Here is a 10,560-nt window from a genome sequence, read left to right as displayed (position 1 = left end):
AAATATAAGGTTGTTATTATGTGTAACTAAATTAATATAAACACTTACTAATATTATTTAAAGATTAGTTACTTATAAATGTTATTAAATTTATTTATTTTCTCAATCCTATTTAATTAGAAGCAAATTTAAAAATTTATATGCAAAGCATTTTTTTATTTTCATCCATAATTTTAATAGATAAAAAATGTATTACTTCAATTTTATCTTAAATATCTTTAATTATCTTTAATTTTATTATTTTTTAAAATTATTAATTTAAATTTTGATTATATCATCTCATCATATTATACATTATCCTTTTCTCTTTTTATTCTTTATATATGTATAATTATTATTATCTCTGAATAATATAACTGTCATTTTAAAAATTGGTCAAAAATATAATTATCAGTTAATTTTTCTTTCTTCCTTTTATAGTTACCTTTTTATTTTACACATAATTTATATCCTTATTGTCTTTCTTCCACTTAATGAAAAAAATAATGATAGATATATGTATGGAGAATAAAAATAATGAAAATAAAAATTAAAAATTTCAAAAAAATAATGACTAATGATGATTTAAGATATTAAATATAAAATAAAAAATATAGCAATTAAAATTATGCGAATTTTTTTAAATTTAAATTTTTACATCTGCTTTCAATTAAATAAAATTGAAAAAATAAATAAATTTACAAACATTTATAAATTTTTCATCTTGATTGTTATATATAATAACAACGTAATAACTTTAATATTATAGTTAAATTTATTCAAATTTTATTATTCTATATATTAGAAAAATTAAATAACTTATAAATTTTTATTTTTATTTTTACTTTTTATTTATTAATAATTTGTTATTTACAAAATTTTTATTTTTTATCTTAAATTTATTATTTAAAAAAACATTAAAATTAATTTTTCAAAACGGGCCTGCTACACATACAAGCTTACAAGCTTACAAGTTGGCCCAGCCCAAATACAACTCACGCGCATGAAGAGAGATTACATGGAGCGTCACATTCACGCGCTCAACACAAACGGTTACGTATGCTACGAGTTATGGCAGACTCTTCCACTTCTTCCACTTCCCAAAGCGATTCGAAAACAAGGAAACCCTTCCATTTTCGAGCAAAAATCGAAGTTCAAAATATAAAACTCGTTGTTCGAAACCTCCATCAAAACACCATCAAACTCTCCATCAAGAATCTGAAGAGAAAACAAAGCAACAAAACTCAACGTAAGTTCATTAAGATTCCTGTATATTTTCCAGATTACAAAATACGTTTTACCTTTCTTCTACGTCGTTGTTCTAGGGTTTACTGTTATTCTTGCTTCTTTGTTACACTGTTCTTCTACGTTGTTGTTCTAGATTTTTGGGGCTATATTCCGTAGATTGGGGGGTATATACTGCTTGACCTTGTAATGTGGCTTGATATTGAAGCATGTTTGAGTGATATCTGACTGATATATATGGATGTATCTGAATCATATCTATGGGTGTATCTCACTGTTATCAATGGGTGTATCTTACTGTTATTAATGGGTGTATCTGACTCATATATATGGGTGTATCTTACTGTTATTAATGGGTGTATCTGACTCATATATATATGGGTGTATCTTACTGATATCTTTGGGTGTATTTTTCGTTTCAGAGAAAATGGCAGCAAGAAACCAAACAAAAGACCTTAAGTGTGACACACATCTCCTGAGTGATAAGTTCAGAAACATGACTGAGGAGAAGAAGGCGATTGTGAGGGATCTCGGATTCGGTGGGTTGATGCACATCCCACCACTAAGGGTGGATCACCAACTCTTAAGGGAGCTGGCAAACAACTTCAAACTTGGGGAGAACAGACTGAAGACAGGATATGGTTCTTTCCAAATAACACCAAAAAAAATAGGTCATGTGCTTGGCATCAATGCAACAGGTAACTAGCTTAAAATTATAGGTGTATATTAAGTTGTTGCTTGGGTCTATTTAAGTTGATGCTTGGGTGTTTTTGAACCGACTTGGATACTTTGTTGTCTTCCTTTTTGTAGGAGATCTATTTCCTGAGAAAGTTGAGTATAAGAAACTTTCTGATGATGACAAAATAATTTATAGAAGATTCCAGGGTAAGACCCTCAAAAGTCTTACCGATGAAATGATGGAAATCGGCGTTGGCAACGAAGAGGAACGCCTGATGTTCAAGAGGATATTCATCCTCTACATACAGATGGTGTTCCTTTTGCCAACGACGATAAACAAAATATCGCCCGTGCACCTGGCCCCAATTTTTAAGATGGACGGCATATCGGAGAGAAACTGGGGGGGGGGCATGTTTTGACCTTCATGGTCAAGGGCATCACAAACTACCAGGAGAAGAAGAAGAAATCAATTAATGGTTGCCTCTTCGCCCTCATGATAATCTACTTTTATCTTTCAAAAAACAAAGGCAAGAACAGGACTGAGAGACCACCAAAGCCCTGGATTGCCAACTGGACTAAGGAGCAGTTGGTGGAGAGAATGTCTGTAGAAAGAGAGGAAATTTTGGTAAGTAAACATAATAAGTTGGGTGTATTTTATTTACCTGAATGCTGCTAACTAAAATATCTCATGTTTTAGGGGATTGTGAAGATGGCAGAGACAAGAGAAAAAATGAAAAAAAAAGAAAAAAAAGAAAAAAAAAATAAGAAATAAAAAAAACAAAAAAAGGAAGGCGAGTCCAACATCGTCTTCGGAGACAGAAACTATTGACAGTGACACTTCTACCTTTGAGTCTGAGGCTCAAGAAGACTCAGAGGATTTAGGAAGAAAACACCCCAGCAAAAAGGGGAAAAAGTAAGTACCATACTTGGGTGTAATTTCTTTTTCGAGTTGGGTGTATTTTGTTTGATCACGTTGGGTGTATGTAGTTTATTAAGCAGGGTGTGTTTCGTTTGCTGCGTTGGGTGTATATTGTATATTCAGTTGGGTGTATCTCGTGAATTCATTTGGGTGTATTTTTAGTATGTTCTAAATGATGATTGTTTGCCTTCCAGAATGGACTCCAGAAAAAGAAAGCAGAGGCAAGAGGAGTCAGATTCTAATTCAGAATCTGAATCTGAACCAAGTGATGAGTAATGTCCTGAAATTATTACTCCTTTCTTTTGGCTTCATTATAAAGATTTCGTGTATTAATTGAAGTGTCTATTATTAACTTATAGGAGCAAAGAATCATCACCTGCGGAGAAGGAGAAGAAAAAGAAAAAAACAAAAACAACACCAAAAGAGTAAGCACTTCTTTCATTAATATTCTGTGATAAAATTAATTTTTATTTCTGATTGGTACTCTTTTTTTTCCACCCAGAACACAACAAGAAAAGAAAAAAGTTGTTGTGGAGGATTCACCTCCTGAAGAAGATCAATACTTTGACGGGTACAGTACCTCGTAAGCTATATTACGGTCTATCATCGTAATTATTTTTGTTAACATCTTATTTTATGAATGTAGTGAGAGATATGAAATATCAAGTGACGAACTCGATGAATGGCTAAGGGAAAACGTTGATAAATCTGCTGCAGAGGGGTATGTCTTGCGGGGCTGTGTATTTGAGATTTTGGTGTGTTTTGTTTGCTAATAATTGTATCTTGTTTTGCAGGGAGGACCAAGCTGACCTGCGATCGACAGAAGGTCGCTATGTGTCCTCTGAAACGTAAGAAGCTTTGTTATTTAATAAAATCTTGTTATCATGATTTGGATGTATTTTGTGGAACCATTTGGGTGTATTTTGTGGATCAAGTTGGGTGTGTGTTGTTTACTAGGGATATTTCGTTTGTTTTGTTGGGTGTATATTGTCCATTCGGTTGGTTGTATCTTGTGCATTCATTTGGGTGTATTTTATACCTGTATCTTATTTGGTCTGAATAACATGAAATCTGTTTAGACTACCGGCTGTGAACTTGGGAAGTGATGATCCTTCCTCTCAAGGATGCACAGAACAGAGTAGTGTAAACCAGCCGTCACAGAGCATGTAATTTCTCTTTCAAATAACCGTTACTTTTGTTCTTCTATTACCTTCTACTTTTAATTCTGTATATATCTTTTTTAGAAAAAAAAAGCCCTTTATTATTTTATTCAAGAAAAAAAAGGCAGCAAAAAAAAGCAAAAACTGCAAGTATGTAAGTTCTCAAAAAACAAAGCCTGTCTTCTTTTTGAATTGTTCGGGTGTATTTTTTGACCTTCTTTGGGTGTATTTTAGGTTGAGTCTGACTGATTCAAATATGATGGTTGTGAGGGAACAATCACCGTCGGAAGCGCTTGCAATGTGAGTTTTCCAATAATATTTCAACCTTATAACCTTATTATTTTCAAAGGCGTTGTTAACCTTTCATTTTTCTTCTTGTTTAGAGTCCCGATCCAGGTTTTTGTGCCGGCATCCCAAACAACCCCTGAGACAGATTTCGAACCAACCCCTATACTACGGATTGAAGGGACTACAGAAACATAAGAAATAGTATTGGGTGTATATTTGTTTAGGGTTTGGGTGTATATTTGCTAACAGTTTGGGTGTATATTGTTCCTGATCAATTTTTTTTACGCCATGATTAATTTTGTGTAACTGTGCAGAACTCCTGAATCCCCCAAACAACTTCAAGAAACCACACCCACGCTTCCCCCAGCTCCAACTAAAATGTAAGTTCATCAGACTAAAATCAATCTTTGCTTATCATCCGTATATTCTTATTCTTACTCTTATTCTTATACGTCATGACGCAGTCATCCAGCCGCAGAAGACGCTGCTGCCCTGTTGATGATGGCACGGACAGCAACCTATGTTCCTAAAATAGATCCAGGGATGCCATCATTCAGCCTTGGATTGACTGATTCAAGCCAGGAGGGGGTGTCAACACAGGAGACAGAAAGGGAAAAATCTCCAGAAACTGCAAGTATGCTAGAACAATTAGACAGTTTGGTCTAAAAATTAGCAAGCAATGCGGCGAAGGAAAAAGACAAAAGTCCACAAATTCAGAGGGAGATTGGGGGAGAGAGTTCTACAAAGTTTGAAACTCCTGGGGGAATAAATCAAATTCCAGATGATATGAAACAAAAGTGCTACATCTGGGGGACGAGGCTGAAGGAAGACGCAGATGGCAATACTAACGAGTACGAGGAGATGTGCACTCTGATTGGCCAAGGAGAATACATTTTGATAAGAATGCACCTTGCATCCCTCCAGCCAAAAAGTGATATAGAATCTCAGGTAATATTAGAATAACGTTAATGTTTTTACACCAAAATTCAACTGCAACGTTTATTAATGTAAAATTGTTTTCAGCATATATTTCTAGATTGTATCTGCCATCTGCCTCATCCTAAACCAGAAAAATGAAAAGAGGTTTCAAGAACAAATATACTGTCTCCCCCCCGATATTGTGGTAAGTGTTACTTCTACGAACTTTGGGTGTATTTTCGGTATTGGTTTGGGTGTATTTTTTAGGTTCGATTGGGTGTAAGTTGTGTATTTTTAGTATTTCATTTCTTCTTTCCCAATTCTTGCAGAGCATGGCACTTTCGGATCACCCAAAGGGGGAATTCATATCACCGAAAACAAAAAAGGAATTCAGGGTGGAAGCCTACCCGAGTTTTATTCCCTTCATAGATAGAAAAAAATTGACTTCGCATCCATATGTAAGTTTTCGTTTGCTAAATTTGTTAGTATGCTTATTTACTTATATGCCAAATAAAATAACACACTGTTGAAATGTGGCAATCCTTCAGATTTTTGCTCCTGTTTGCCACTCGGGGCATTGGTGGTTATGGCTGATAAATACAACAAAGCGGAAATGTCAAATACTTGACCCGCTACACAAAAAAGCTCCAAGCGATGAGAGAAAGGACATTAATAAATTCACTGTAAGTTGCCTCTGTCTTCTTTACTTTAATAGATAGGTCTATTTCGTTAGTTGTGTTGGGTGTATATTGTCCATTCAGTTGGGTGTATCTTGTACTTTCATTCGGGTGTATTACTGATTGTTTTGGTATTTAAGGGATATGTATTTTCAAAATTGATAACATATGCCGGCGGGGAACCTCTGGAGAAATGGGAGAACGAGAAGAAAATTAAAGCATCATATGTTAAAATATCAGGCCAAAAAACAAGGTATAAATTTGTAACTCTGAACATTAAACTTTCCTAAATGAGATTTGTAATTTATTTTCTTCGTTTTCAGCTATGACTGCGCTATCTACGTCATGAAGTGGCTTGAGTTAATTGAGCCAGAAAATGTAAAACCCGGTTAATTAACGGCTAATTAACCCATAAATGAGAATTTATTCTAGAAAGCCTAAAATGTGATTTTTATGGCTAAATGTGATAGAGGAGATTGAGACAAGAATTTTGGTACCAATTTTATAAAATTCGGACCAAGATTGGACCAAACGGGCCAAACCGGGCCAACCAGACCCAAAGTGGGCCCTTGGCCTAACATAACTAAACCAAAACCCTAGTTTTCAACACTCTCTCTCCTCACAACACTCAAAAAACACGCTGAAATTGAAGAGAGGGGAGGAAGAACACTCTCTCAAGTTCTTTCTCTCACTTGATCTTCAAACCACCATAACTTTTGATCTAGAGCTCCGATTGCCGCTCCGTTTGCGGCCACGCGTTCACCGCGGAGAGCTCTACAAAACCCATACAATCAATCTTGAGATAAGCCACGTGTTGCTGTTCGAAATTCCAGCCCTTATTTTCGAGTTTCATGGGTGAAATATTGAGATTTTGGGTTCTTTGATGTTATAGGGCCCAACTCTCTTGAAGGAGAAGGTTAATCTTGTCTCCTTGGACCTTGGGTGTGGTAAGATTCTCAACCCTAGTGTAATTTTGTTGTTCTATGATGTTTGGGTATTGAGATATTGTGTATGGGTATGATGATTGTGGCTTAGGTTGTGTATATGTGAATATTGGAGCTTGATTGGTGATTTTGAAAAGCTTGAAAAAGGGATTTGGTGGTGAAAAATCTGTTCTTGGAGGTGTTGAGGCCTTGAGAGCTTGTGGATAAGTGGTTTGGAAGTGCTCCTGTGGAGCTTGGGAAATCGGCTAAGGTATGGTTTCGGTTTCCCGTATCTAATATGTAATGTGGTAGGAAATACTTAGGCTAGAGGCCCTAAGATAGGCATTGAATTGTTGATGCTGTTGAATGATTGAGATATATGATGTGGTCATATATGTGATGATGATTATTGATGCCTTGGTGGTATGATGTATGAGAAATATGCATGTTGTGATATATGCTTGATGATTGGTTATGGTTGAATTGTGGGTTGAACTATGTTGATGGTGAATATGATGTTGATTGTGTACAATAATGATTTATTGGAATTGGTGTTGTTGAGAATTGGCATGAGGAATAGTATATGATATGTCAATATGTTTGAGTTTGAGCCACTTGGGTGAAGTGGGTTAAAATGATGAGATAGTGATTTTGTAAATTGTGGTAAAGTGTCAATGTGTGAGTTGAGGAGGCTTGATGTTGAATTTGATATATTTTGATTGATTTCAAAGAAAAGGGATGAAATTGGCTTGTTTTGATAGATTTTGAGAAGAGTTGGCAATGACTTGTTTTGAAAATGGCACTTTGTGGTTTTGTATGAAAAATATGGTTTTTGGATATACTTTGATGGGACATAACTTGGACTACGGATCTCTGTTTTGTGCCAAATCTGTTTAGAAATGAAATTGGATCCGGGATGTCCATGCCGTTCGAAGAACGGGTGAAAAACGATTTAAAATGAGGAAGTTATGTCCGTCGGAAGATTGGGGGTTGAATCTGTGAATTTTGCAGCTTTTAACTTAGAAAAATTTTTAGCAGAATGACCCCTTGCGCGTGGGCGCACCTGGCGCGTACGCGCCGATCTTCCAGAAAGCGCCATCCACACGTGCGCGTGATGTGCGCAGGCGCGCCGATGGTGCTGCACCCAATGCCCCGCCATTTTCCAGAGAGTTATGCCAGAACTGTGCCAGTGTTGTGCCTGGGGCACGAGAACAACCACGTGTACGCGTGGTTGACGCGTCCGCGTCGATTGGCAAATTTTTAATCCACGCGTTAGCGTGCATGACGCTTGCGCGTCGAGGAGTTTTTGAGGCTATCCACGCGTGCGCGTGGAGTGCGCGTACGCGTGGCCCTGTTTTTCATCCCAAAGTTGATTTTTGAGTTTTCAAAGCCAAATCTCATACTTCTAAGCCTCCGATCTCACCATTTATGTCTTAAATCATTATGATATGCCTAGCTATTAGAAAAGGAGCTAGTAAATGTGGTAACTTGCGAGTGAAGCAAGTGAGAAATGAATGATCGATGAGGATCAAAGATGATTATGTGAGATGCGGAGGATGGTGGTGGAAGTGCTTGTTATGCCATAGGCCGAAAGGCTGTAATTGTTAATGAAACGGCTGGTTATGGATTTAACCGTGAGCCCGGTGGCTGGTTATGGATTTAACCGTGAGCCGGATGGCTGGATTATTGCCGTGTTATGGCGGAGCCATGATTATGGCTATGTATAAATGCATATATGCTGTTGAATGAATTGTGAATGTTGCACTTCTACTGTTGGAGATGAGAGTTTCCCTGGGAGGAAGCAGTGGCTAGCCACCACGTGCTCCAGGTTGAGACTCGAAGCTCTTTTGACCCTATGTCATAAGTGTGGCCGGGCACTGTGAAAGACCCGGATGAGCTCGCCCCCGTAAATATTCACCAGTGAAGGTGATGGATATAGATCATGATTATGATCAAGTTTATGATGAGTATAACTCGAGTTGGGGATGCGTGACAGAGGGACAGTCCAATGGTTAACTGCCAGGACTTGTCGGGTTGGCTCTATAACCGACATATGATATCATCAGCCACTAGGGACAGGCATTCATCATATGCATACTATATGAATTGTTTGAGATTGCCTATTTGACTGCATATTACTTGCTAATTGTCTAAATGCCCTACTTGTTCCTAATTGTATATTTCTTGCTTGATATAACTGTGTTTGCTACATTATACTTCTGCTGGTGGTTGGGAGGTTTGAAGGAATTGGAAAGGGGAGTATCAGTTAGACTGAAGTATATTTAGTCAGATGTCCTTTATGGTTTAGCCTGTTTATAAGCTTTAATATTATCTGGAGGAAGTTCTAGGATTGCCTTCGGCTTTCCTCTATTATTATATATTATATATGTGGAAGCTGTTACCATACTGGGGACCTCTGGTTCTCACCCATGCGGATTTTGTGATTTTTAGATGCAGGACGTGAGGTTTCCCGCTGAGGCATGCTGGAGACTTCTAGATTTGCGAAGATTCTTTGTTCTCGAGACTATGTTTTGGTTTATATGTTTTGCTTAGATACTTTTATCTCCATTAAATAATACAAACTGTGATGACTCCTCTTATGGGAGATTTTGGAGAATAGGTTTTATGTATTTGTGTCCCTTTGGGTTTCCTTTGGGGTTTTCTTTATTTTTATCACATGTATATATTGCTATACTCGGATCGGTTATCTTTGCAGCCGGATCTTGAGTCTTGATATTCCTGTTTTTGACACTCCTTTGTATATATATAATTTCGCGTTGGTTTATCCTTGCTCGTTACGTTATCGATCGGAGTGTTGCGCTTTAGAGTTGCGATTTTTGTTTACCCCTTTTTCTACAAAGGCTCCTAGTTATAATCATTCATTCTACTATACGTACTAAATTTTTATTTTAGAGGTCGTAATACCTTGCCATCTCTGAATTATGACTTAAGCATAAGACTCTGTATGGTAGGGTGTTACATTATGGTATCAGAGCAGTTCGTTCCTGTAGAGCCTGAGGGATGGACTAATTATGCTTCTGTGCATTCTCTGTGTGTGTGTGTTATGTGCTATTAGTATATCTGCTTGAGATAATTGGCATAAACGTTCATGAGCATGCATTTGGGACTTTGAAGCACTAGACTTCCGATATTGAGACTGATCAACTTAATATCGATTTTTTGGTGTATATAGGAACCAGATGGCGCCTCGTGGACGCGGTAGAGGTAGTGTGAGAGGTCGTACGAATGTTCGTGCGCCGGAGAATAACTCAAATAACCCGGTAGACCTTATTGCGGCATTGGGGAACATGGCTGCGGCTATGTGGGCCACTGCAGAGGCTCTTGGACAACAGATGAGCAACCATGGCAACGACGGAAATGGAGCTCAGGGACCAATAGAGATCAGAACTTTCGTTGTGTTGGTGAACAGGTGTGGGGTTGCTAAAGAGTATGTGAAGAAGGCAGCTGCTGAGAGAGGGAGTCACAAGGGATCATTCCCACGGAACCGAGAGAAGAGCTTTGCACTTAGAGGTCCGCCTTTCAAGCGGGGAGGCTCTTTTAGGAGGCCCAACAATAACAACTCCCAAGAAAAAAGGTTTGGGAAGCAGCCACAGAATGAGCAAGCTTGCGCTAGGTGTGGAAGTCACCATTCGGGAGTCCCGCGCATGGCCGGATGGGGTTTGTGCTACTTCTGTGGTAAGGTGGGACATAAGGTCCCAAACTGCCCGGAGAAGAAAAAACAAGGTGCAGGAAAAGCACAACAGACTGGTCGA

General features: G+C 37.7%; 1 long non-coding RNA gene across 1 annotated transcript; it reads left to right on the top strand.

The window, feature by feature from the left end:
* The first annotated feature begins 3,194 nt into the window (after positions 1-3,194).
* Positions 3,195-3,495, top strand: LOC130974016 (uncharacterized). Its single transcript, XR_009084382.1, has 3 exons — positions 3,195-3,246; positions 3,324-3,392; positions 3,468-3,495. It is a non-coding gene; the product is annotated as an uncharacterized LOC130974016 (long non-coding RNA).
* Positions 3,496-10,560: the final 7,065 nt, after the last annotated feature.

Source organism: Arachis stenosperma, chromosome 4 (assembly GCF_014773155.1).
Source record: "Arachis stenosperma cultivar V10309 chromosome 4, arast.V10309.gnm1.PFL2, whole genome shotgun sequence".
NCBI classification, from domain to species: domain Eukaryota; kingdom Viridiplantae; phylum Streptophyta; class Magnoliopsida; order Fabales; family Fabaceae; genus Arachis; species Arachis stenosperma.
The sequence above is the reverse complement of the archived record's forward strand: the minus strand, read 5'-3'. Positions and strand labels throughout refer to the sequence as shown.